Genomic DNA, 10,810 nt, shown 5'->3' on the forward strand with positions numbered 1-10,810 from the left:
CTGGACTAAAATTTCCCAAAATGTATTATAGGAGAATGTGACTAGTTTCTTCCAAATGTGACTCGAGCATACACTGCTGTTGTCCATGCAGTTTGAATTTTGCATAGTTGACTTGTTCGTCGAGTCGCATAATCATTGTCTCACTGCTGAAAGAATCTCAAGTCCTCATAGTCCTCATGGAATGATTGGAAGAGGTTTCGAGTCTTCTATTCTTCTTCTTCTTTTTTTTTTTTTTTATAAACATCCATGTGAATTATTTCTTTATTCAATTTGATATAATTGTTGGGAGCATTTCGAAAATCGAACTCGAAACCTCTCGCACCAGAAGCGTGAATCATACCACTAGACCAAATGCCCTTGTAGTTAGGGTCGAGGCTCTATCAAAATTCTGCAAAAATAAATGGTACTACCATCATCTTCTTTTGCAAGACTTTCTCAAGCCCTCATGGAATAATTTGAAAGTGATATCGTTTCCAAGATTGGAAGAGAATCTTACCTACACAAATATAAATTATAATTAAAAAGATATATATATATATAGCTTCTTCTTCCTTTTTTTTTTTTCAAACATCTTTATTTCTTTGTTCAACTTGATATAATTGAAAGGGGCATTTCGAGAATCAAACTCGAGACCTCTCGCACCCGAAGCGAGAATCATACCACTAGACCAAATGCCCTTGTAGTGAATCTATCATTTTTAGTTCCTAGTCCATATGTTTTATGCGCCTCTATATTTAAAATTTATCCACATGTTTTTGTGCTTTAGAACCTACCTTGTACGTTTGAGATTATGAATGACTCCGCTCAAATTATTTTGGTTGAAGCTGCATTGCCACTAAAGCATATGTGCATTCCTTTGGGATTTACTTCGTCCCTTTCACAATTTTACTACGTTGAGAATTCTTTGCGACCATTTAACAATAGTTATAATGGGATTGCTATCTCATGTTAGAAAAACCCTACCATTTAACAATATTTATAATGGGATTGCTATCTCATGTTAGAAAAACCCTACCATTTAACAATATTTATAATGGGATTGCTATCTCATGCTAGAAAAAACATGCGAGTAAATGTAATCTCAAATTAGAATCATAATGATATGACCAATCTCACTATTGCCATATGACCTCTCACACCCTAAGCAAGAATAATACCACTGGACGAAATTCGAACATCTATCATACATTTTTAGCTCTCACTTGATATGATTTTTTCATCTATCATTTTTAGCTCTCAGTTGATATGATTTTTTCATGACCAATCTCACTATTGCCATATGACCTCTCACACCCTAAGCAAGAATAATACCACTGGACGAAATTCGAACATCTATCATACATTTTTAGCTCTCACTTGATATGATTTTTTCATCTATCATTTTTAGCTCTTGGGAGCTGAGGGGCTCAAAGCATTTTGTTGAGGTCCGTCTTTTTGTATAGGTGGAAGTTCAAGGATTTAACGGAAAGAAAATCATCAACCCTTTACAATCAATACACGGAATTCTTAATTAATAAACTCCCTTTACAATCAATACACGGAATTCTTAATTAATAAACTTTATTTGATCTTCATATAAATTGTTAATATAATCAATCATATAAAGTAAGACTAATGGAGATGCATGGTAACGATCCCGAGAATTGAACTCGAGACCTCTCGCACCCAAAGCGAGAATCATACCACTAGACCAAAAAGTACATTATCTAATATAATGAATTTATCTCTGAAAAACAACTTTAAATTTTCTACTGATCTTGCTGAGACAACTTCTTCTGTTCCAACCCTGAGTGTTATCTCGCCTTCTGCAAACACTCTCCAGGAACTAGTTTCTTGAAAAAACAGAACAAATATGATTAGTGGCCCCTGAATCCAGTATCCAGGTTAAGTGATCATACTCTACTAAATGTATTTCTACAACTAGTAAATCATATTTACCTTGTTGTGCCTTTTCGGCTTTCTTCTCTGCAAGGTATTTTGGGCAGTGACTTTTCTCGTGCCCGTTTTTATTGCAATGGAAACATTTTCCATTATCTGCATTTTGAACCTTAAGTTTGTGGTCGGTAGAAATCTTATCTTTCCCCTTACCCTTTTTGTCAAATGCAACCCAAACTATTCGGTTTGCATTTCAGCAGGGGTCTAGGGGACATTCCGTAGTTAAAACAAACCTCAAATCTGTTGGGTTTTATGTCCTAAAACTCATAGTTTGTAAACAAAAACATATTCTATTTTCAATAATGTTATTATTGTTGTTTATTCAGTAAAGATTGTTATTGAATAAAGTGAACTTTACGATCATTAATCTAAATCCAATAAACTAAGAACACTCTGGCTATAGTATGATTACTTGAACTATATGTAGAGACATAAGAGTGGATCAAGTTCAAGTAGATATAGTCAAAATGATCTATAGTATAAGGATAAGGCTGAGTACCTTATTCTGGGGACACTATGGATGCGGCCCACTTTTGTATATGATATAAACAATGTGATCACTAAATTGTACATGTGGAGACATGTGAGTGGGGGCGTCCTATTCAATGAGTATTGCATAAGATCGGACCATGAAGAAAACCACTCTCACTTTATAATGTCGTTTACTGTTGAGACTGATTTTCTTTTCATTCGATAACCTAGGTAACTCGGTTTTAATCCTGAGCTAACCATGAACTTCTTTTTATTCGGAATTATCCTTAGATTTGCATGGGTGAGAATGGCTCTAGTTCGCCGACTCAATAGGCCTCCCATTTCAGGGGTAAGACTGGGTGAATGGCTGGGGACGTGGGGTGCAAGATGGAATTCACTCCTACCCACTTTTAGGGATAGAAGAGAGTTAGTTCCCTTAAGCACTGACTCCAGGTCTTGAACGAGGGGCCCCACCCTCTCATTAGCCTGAGAGGGATTCGGTTTACTAGTTGGACCACAAACAAATTGTTCATTAGAGGATCAGTGAGACATAAGGAACAAGAAGTAACTTTGGGGGTAAAACGGTAAATTGACCCAGCTCTAGTTACAAACAAACTGTGAAGGATCAACTTACTAATCATGGTTATATCAAATGGACAGAAATATATCTATAGTGAGGGGAGTGCAACTACTAGGCTATAGTGGAGTGTCCTAGTAGTTAACGAATGTTGGTTAACAAGGTTAATGAGTTTAACCGGTTAATCTTGGATCGTTGGAGCCCATGATCTATAGGTCCATTAAGTCCCTCTGCTAGCTCATATCGGACTAAACCATAGAACAGTGTGACGAGTGAGTTCGAAGTGTTCGAATTCAAATTAGGGAATATGCGCTACATATATACAATATATTTAACCGCATTTTTGTTTTATTTACGAATTAAACAAAAAGAGAGAATCTGAGATATGTAAATAAAATTTAAATATCTTAATCAATTATGTGTCGGAATTGATTGGGATTGACATTTGAATTAATATTAAATATTAATTAAATAGTTCAATTCATCATTTAATGTTACTTTAATTTGAAATTCATTATTCAAATTAATTGTTGAATTAAAATGAAGAAAGTCAAAATGTTACTCCATTTAATGGAAAATTCCATGTTAGTGGAATTTTGAGGTGTCAAAATTTGGTTTAACCAAACTTGCATGCTTCCCAAATAAACCCCACAAGTTTGAGTGGAATTTTAAGTGTCAAAATTTGGTTAACTCAAACATGCATGCTTGCCACATAATCCCAAACATTTGAGTGGAATTTTAAGTGTCAAAATTTGGTGATCTCAAATTTGCATGAACATGCAAACATGACTCTTTAAATAGAGTGATCATTGTATATGGAAGGTCTTCTTCTTCCTAGTGAAAAACCTTGAGAAAAACCTTTCACAAACACTCTCTTCACATATACAAAATCCCTCCCAAGTTTAGTCACTCACCGGATTCCACAATCCCATTCTAAGGCCGGAGGATAATGGAGAAGACACTAGTGGTGGTTCGAAACCTGTTCGTGAGGAAAAAGGAGTTTGAACTACAAAAGGTTAGTAAAGGAATGTCTTGCCTTAACCTGAAAAATGTAGTAGCAGATGGCTTTAAAGAAATACTACCCCACTATTTCTGTGGGTTTTATTTATTTATTTATTTATTTTATTTAATTAATTAATTAATTAATTAATGTATTATTATTATTATTTTAACTATTTTTATAATTATTTTTATTTGTTTATTTCTTTATTTATTTTTGGGCTATTACATGAACCCTCCAAATTTGTGTTGTGGCAGATTAATATTAGAGCACTCAAATTTTAGATTATATAGATTTTACTTAGAATAAAAAGTCGTATATCTCTATGACTTAGTTGGATGACACGTCTCGCCACGATCAAGTAAGCAGTCTAACCCTATTTCGAAGTATATGATATGTTTTAAAACTGGTATGAATTTATTGTATGTTTTGAGTTTCGTGGTAGTTATAAAATGTCCTTGTACATTAAAGAGGGAATGTTAACCATATGACAATACTGGATCAAAGTTATAGTGTTTAGATATGGTGAGGAGGAAAAGAGTGTGTTAAGAATGAGAAATAGAAATAGAATTGGAATCGAAAGTATGATCTTCATTCAGGTTTACCACGTTTAAATAGGATACAAACTATCAACTAAAACCTAAAAATAGAAAAAAAATATATAACTAACTAAATCTTGTAAATAAATAAAATATAGGGTTAATCAAATCTATAAACTCCCTAAATATCTCAGATATATTCTAACTAATTATTAAAATATATCTCCAAAATATCCTCTTAATACTCCCCCTCAAGTTGGAGAGTGTATGTCGATCACACTCAACTTGTCCTTCAAAAAGTCAAACTGCTGTCTTCCCAAAGCTTTAGTAAAAACATCTGCCAATTGCATTTTGGTCGAAACATAACACGGTTTGATGATTCCAGCTTGTAACTTTTCTCGAACTATATGACAATCTATTTCAATGTGTTTTGTACGTTCGTGAAAAACTGGATTGGATGCTATATGTAATGCTGCTTGATTATCACAATATAATAATGCTGGTTCGGACAGTGGAACATTCAAGTCTTGAAGAATGTATCTTAACCAAGTTAACTCTAAACAAGTATTTGTCATAGCTCGATACTCAGTTTCTGCTGATGATCTGGACACATTAGTCTACTTTTTAGACTTCCAAGAAATAATTGAATTTTCGAGGAAAATGCAGAACCCAAAAATAGACCGTCTGGAAGTTCACCACCCTAGTCAGAATCGCAATATGCTTGTAATCTTAAATTGTTTTCAGATGGCAGTAGGAGTCCTTGACCAGGAGTGCCTTTGATGTACCTCAGAACTCGAAGAGCTGCCTCCCAATGTGGTTTTCTTGGTTCATGCATAAATTGGCTAAGCATACGAACTGAATAAGCTATGTCAGGCCTAGTGACGGTCAAATATATTAATCTGCCAATCAACCGTCTGTATTTACTTGGATCATTCAACTTCTCTCCTTCAGTTAAAGAAAGTTTCAGATTTTGATCCATAGGAAATTTGTTTGGATGTGCTCCTGTAAGACTTGTGTCTTGAAGGATGTCTAGAGCATACTTCATTTGAGACATAAAAATTCCTTTTCTAGATCGAGAAAATTCAATGCCTAGAAAATATTTCAAATTTCCTAAATCTTTGATAAGAAATTTCTGGAGTAAACTAGTCTTGAGATATTGAATTTCTTTGAGATCATTGCCTGTCAACAGAATATCATCCACATAGATTAGAACTGCAGTGAAAGAAGTACCTTTACTCTTAGTAAACAAAGAGTAATTTGCTTTAGACTGAGTGTAGCCTGCATTTTGTATAGCTGTAGAAAATATGGAGAACCAATTGCGAGAAGCCTGTTTTAATCCATAAAGAGATTTATGGAGCCGACATACTGTATTCTCCCCCTGTCGGCGAAGACCTGGTGGTAAAGACATATAAACTTCCTCGTCTAGATTACCATGGAGAAAGGCATTTTGAACATCCAACTGATGGGTGAACCATTTTCGGGCAGCAACAACAGTGAGTAAGCAACGAAGTGTAGTAAGTTTCGTTGAAGGGGAAAATGTTTCTGTGTAATCAATACCTTCAACCTGAGTGCATCCCTTTGCTACAAGTCGAGCTTTATAACGTTCAACAGAACCATCAGAGTTGTATTTAATTTTGTACACCCAACGACAACCAATAGCTTTATAACCAGGTGGTAGAGGAACGAGAGACCATGTATGATTACGTTCCAAAGCTGCAATTTCATCATTCATAGCCTGCTGCCATAACGGGTCGCCAACTGCCTCGTCATAGGTTTTAGGTTCTGTCTGGGATGTAATAAGAGCTAGAAAAGCACGTTGAGTAGGAGAAAAATGAGAGAATGAAAGGTAATGATGAAGGGGATACCTGGTGCCAGTGCCGGGACTCGAGCTAGAGGTTAAATGATTGGCTCCAGAAGACATCTCATAATTCTTATGCCAAGCTGGAGGCTGTTTAGTACGAGTAGAATGTCGGAGTGGAGCTGATGTATCAGGTGGGATAGGATTGGAATTAGTGGGCGAATCTGGAGAAGATGGAGGAGACGACGAAGTAGTAGGTGAAGGGATAGGAGGTGAAGGAGGAATAAGAGGTGAAGAAATAGAAGGTGGAGGATGGATGTTTGAGTAGGATGGATCATGAAGTGGTACAACAGGAGTTGAAGGAGCTAATGTCGAAGTTTGTGAAGCTAATGAAAAAGAAAAATCATCTTCACAAAATTTAACATCACGACTGATAATGAATTTGTGAGATTGCATGTCATACAACTTGTAACCTTTATGACCACAAGGATATCCTACGAAAACACAAGGAATTGCCCGAGGTTCAAATTTTTGCTTAGGATGTACTATAGTTGCATAACATTTACAACCAAAAACTTTAAGATGATGAAATGTAGGTGGTCGTTTGTAGAGTGCTTCGAAGGGTGTCTTGTTAGATAACAATGGTGATGGCGTTCTATTTATAAGATAAACAGCCGTTCAAATGCACTCTCCCCAAAAATTAAGTGGAACCTGTGACTGAAAAAGAAGAAACCTAGCTACATTTAGGATATGGCAATGCTTACGTTCTACGACTCCATTTTGTTGTGGAGTATAGACACAAGTGCGCTGAAATTCAATACCACAAGAAGTAAAGAATGGTTGCAAAGATAGGAACTCAGTCCCATTGTCTGATCGAACTATCTTGATAGTAGTATGAAATTAAGTTTGAACGAATTTAACAAAGTTCATTAACAAATAAGGTACTTCTGACTTATGTTGCATTAGAAAAACCCAAGTACATCGAGTAAAATCATCAACAATAGTGAGAAAAAAACACAAACAAGAATGGGTAGGAATTTTATGTGGTCCCCAAACATCACAATATATCAGATCAAAGGCAGAATGAGTTGTTATTGAACTTCTTGGGAAAGACAACCTAGTTTGTTTTGCTAACGAGCAGATACTACAATTATGAGAGCATTATTAAGATGCAATTGATCAGCTAGAAATTTAAAACGAGAAAAAGAAGGATGACCTAGGCGTAAATGCCACAAATCAGATGACTGAGATACTTGATGACCTGAAGATTTGATTGGAGATGAAGAAATATGATAGAGACCTCCAAATTGTTTACCCGAGCCAATCATCTTCTCCGTCGCCAAGTCCTGCATAACACAAGAATTAGGATAGAAGGTGACATAACATTTCAAGTTATTGGTAAGTTTGCTGATCGAATTAGGTTTAAATTGAATGAAGGCACACATAAAACGTTGTTTAATTTAAGGTTAGGGCTAAGGGAAATATTGCCAGTATGTGACACACGTGCTGTCTCTCCATTAGGCAAATTTATTGTAGACATGATGGCAGCCTTTGGTTCAGTCATAACATAAGATTTTGATACTATATGATTTGTAGCTCCACTATCGAGAATCCATGAATTAGAACAAGCAGAGTTAATAGATAATGTAGATATGGGAAACAAATCTGCAACATTGATGTGATTGTCAGAATTACCAGAAGGGTGATGATTGATTGTAGATAAGGCTTGTGCTATCTGTCGTAATTGCTCAGAAAAAAATTTGGAATGGAATTAGGTGACTATTCTTCTGTATTCAACTGTGAAACATCGGCCATATTTGCAGATGATCGATATCCATGATTATTGTGTTGATTGACTTGTCTTGTCCTTCCAGAATTATTTTTCTGTCAACACCAATCTTCTGTATGGCCCCTTCTATCACAAAACTTACAGTGAAACTTAAGAATTCGACACTCATTGCTTGTATGACCACTTTTATTGCAGTGTTCACACGATTTTTCCTTGGTGAATTTTGAATATATTGTTTTCTTCTACACTGCTGATGCAATCGAGAAATTCTCAGTAGGTTCAGAAGTTACCTGACGCTGCATCTCTTCTTGTACAAGTAATGAATAGGCTTGCCTCACATTAGGTAATGGAGACATCATCAATATGTTAGATCTCACCATTTTATAAGACTCATTGAGCCCCATGAGAAATTGCATCAACTTGTCTTCTTCGCGTTGATCAATATGTATTTGACGTTGATCACAGGTAAATGGTGTGCGGTACGCTTCCAGCTCATCCCAGAGTGCTTTGAGCTTGGTGAAATATGTTGACAGTGCCATGGTTCCTTGTGACATCGTTGCTATCGAGTTTTGTATTTGAAAAATTGCTGGAGCATTCTTTTGTGAGAATTGATCGTGAAGATCAACCCACACTTGATGAGCTATCTTGGCGTGAATAGTGCCTTTAGCGATATCTGCTTCAACGGAATGAGTTAACCAAGATATTATCATACTGTTGCATTGATTCCAGAGTTCGAATTCAGTTGAATTTGCATCTTGGGACGGTTCCTCAATTGTGCCATCAATGAAGCCAATTTTCTTCTTGGCAATAAGAGCATGCATAACTGATTTACTCCAGGATTGGTAATTTGCTCCATTTAATTTGATTGGAACAAGTGAATATCCTGGCTGATCAGAGTGATGAATATAGTAAGGATGTGTTAAATCAACATCCGAAATTTTGAAGCTGGATTTGGCTGATTCCGCCATAAAGGAAATTTTGATATTTAAGAACACCAAGATCGGTGCTCTGATACCATGTTAAGAATGAGAAATAGAAATAGAATTGGGATCGAAAGTATGATCTTCATTCAGGTTTACCACGTTTAAATAGGATACAAACTATCAACTAATACCTAAAAATAGAAAAAAAAAATATAACTAACTAAATCTTGTAAATAAATAAAATATACGGTTAATCAAATCTATACTAACAACTCCCTAAATATCTCAGATATATTCTAACTAATTATTAAAATATATCTCCAAAATATCCTCTTAATAGAGTGGCAGTGAGATATCTGAATAGCCTTAGGACAACAGAGAGTTGTTGCTGCAGAATGCGAGACATCTAACCAATGAAATTTTGGTACTAGAAATGATGAAACTGGAGATGGTCCCCAAACGTCTGTATGAACCATTTCCAATCGCACTTTCGGCAACTTTTGTGAAGCTAACTCGTTTATATTTTTCCATAACGCAGCTCGCACAAACACCCATATCAATAGATTTTAGGCCTTATAAAACTTCATTCACAGCCATCATCTCATTTTTTTGAATCTCATATGTGCAAGTCTATTGACATTACTTTAAGGTGTATAAACATGATTGTTGTTACTCAGAGTGCTTCCAATTCAAGTAGACTTTAATTGAAAGCACTCTTAGCAATAGCAACCATGTTTATACACCCTATAGTGGGGTATACGGTTCCAGATTTTGTGTCATGCTACCACCATGACACCCTTCACAATCTTCCCCAAACTCTTTCCAAACTCGGCTGTATAACCTGTGCTATCCAATTGACCAATAGAGATCAGATTCTTCTTGAGATCAGGAATATATCTAACATCCTATAACGTCCACCAATTTCCTGCTAGAATTTGTATGCAGACATCTCTCTTCCCTTCAATCTCCAACGTTTTATTGTCGGCAAGATACACCTTCCCAAAATTTCCTTTTTTGAAATTTTGAAACAATTCCTTACTTGAAGACAAATGAAACGATGCAACTGAATCTAAAATCCAGAATTCAGTTGGGCTATTCATGCTACAAATTAGAGCATCCTCTGTATCTTCGGTTGAATATATAGAATCAATGTCATTTTCAAATTTGTGATTTTTCTTTTGTTCAATTTTGTACAATCTGTCCAAAAGTGTCATTTTTCTCCACAATTTCAACATTTTACGTTCGGTTTATTTAGAGATTTTTCTCGATTTCTTGATTTTGATCGCTCATGTTTGTTTGGTCTCATTAATTTACTTCTCGTTTGGGAATACTTTTGCTGACATCTCGAATTTCATCAAACTTCAGTTTATCAGATCCTCATGAACTGTTGATTGCAGCAACAACAGTATACCACGACTCAGGTAAAGATGACATCAAAATCAATGCTTTAATTTCATTTTTGAACATAATTTCCACTAAGCTCAAATGCTCACAATCACGTTCAACTAATTTATATGATCTGCAACAAAGCTACCTTCAGACATTTGTAGATTAAACAACCTTTGCATCCAATACACCTTGTCCATAGCCGACGGATTTTCGTACATATTTGACAACACCTTCCATAGGCCCGATGTCGTCTTCTCTTTAATGATGTTGAATGTCATGTTTCTAGACAGCGTCAACCAAATCAACCCTAAGGCGTGACGATCCTTGAGCTTCCAGTCCTCCGTGGTCATGATATTCTACTTCACCCCCAAAAGGGGTTTCTGAAGATC

The 10,810-nt window shown here is 35.7% G+C and overlaps 1 non-coding gene across 1 annotated transcript; it reads right to left on the minus strand.

Annotated features, from left to right (window-relative positions):
• Positions 1-605: 605 nt before the first annotated feature.
• Positions 606-677, minus strand: TRNAP-CGG (transfer RNA proline (anticodon CGG)). The gene has a single exon. It is a non-coding gene; the product is annotated as a tRNA-Pro (tRNA).
• Positions 678-10,810: the final 10,133 nt, after the last annotated feature.

Source organism: Cucurbita pepo, chromosome 3 (assembly GCF_057944985.1).
Source record: "Cucurbita pepo subsp. pepo isolate OVF chromosome 3, ASM5794498v1, whole genome shotgun sequence".
Classification (NCBI taxonomy): Eukaryota; Viridiplantae; Streptophyta; class Magnoliopsida; order Cucurbitales; family Cucurbitaceae; genus Cucurbita; species Cucurbita pepo.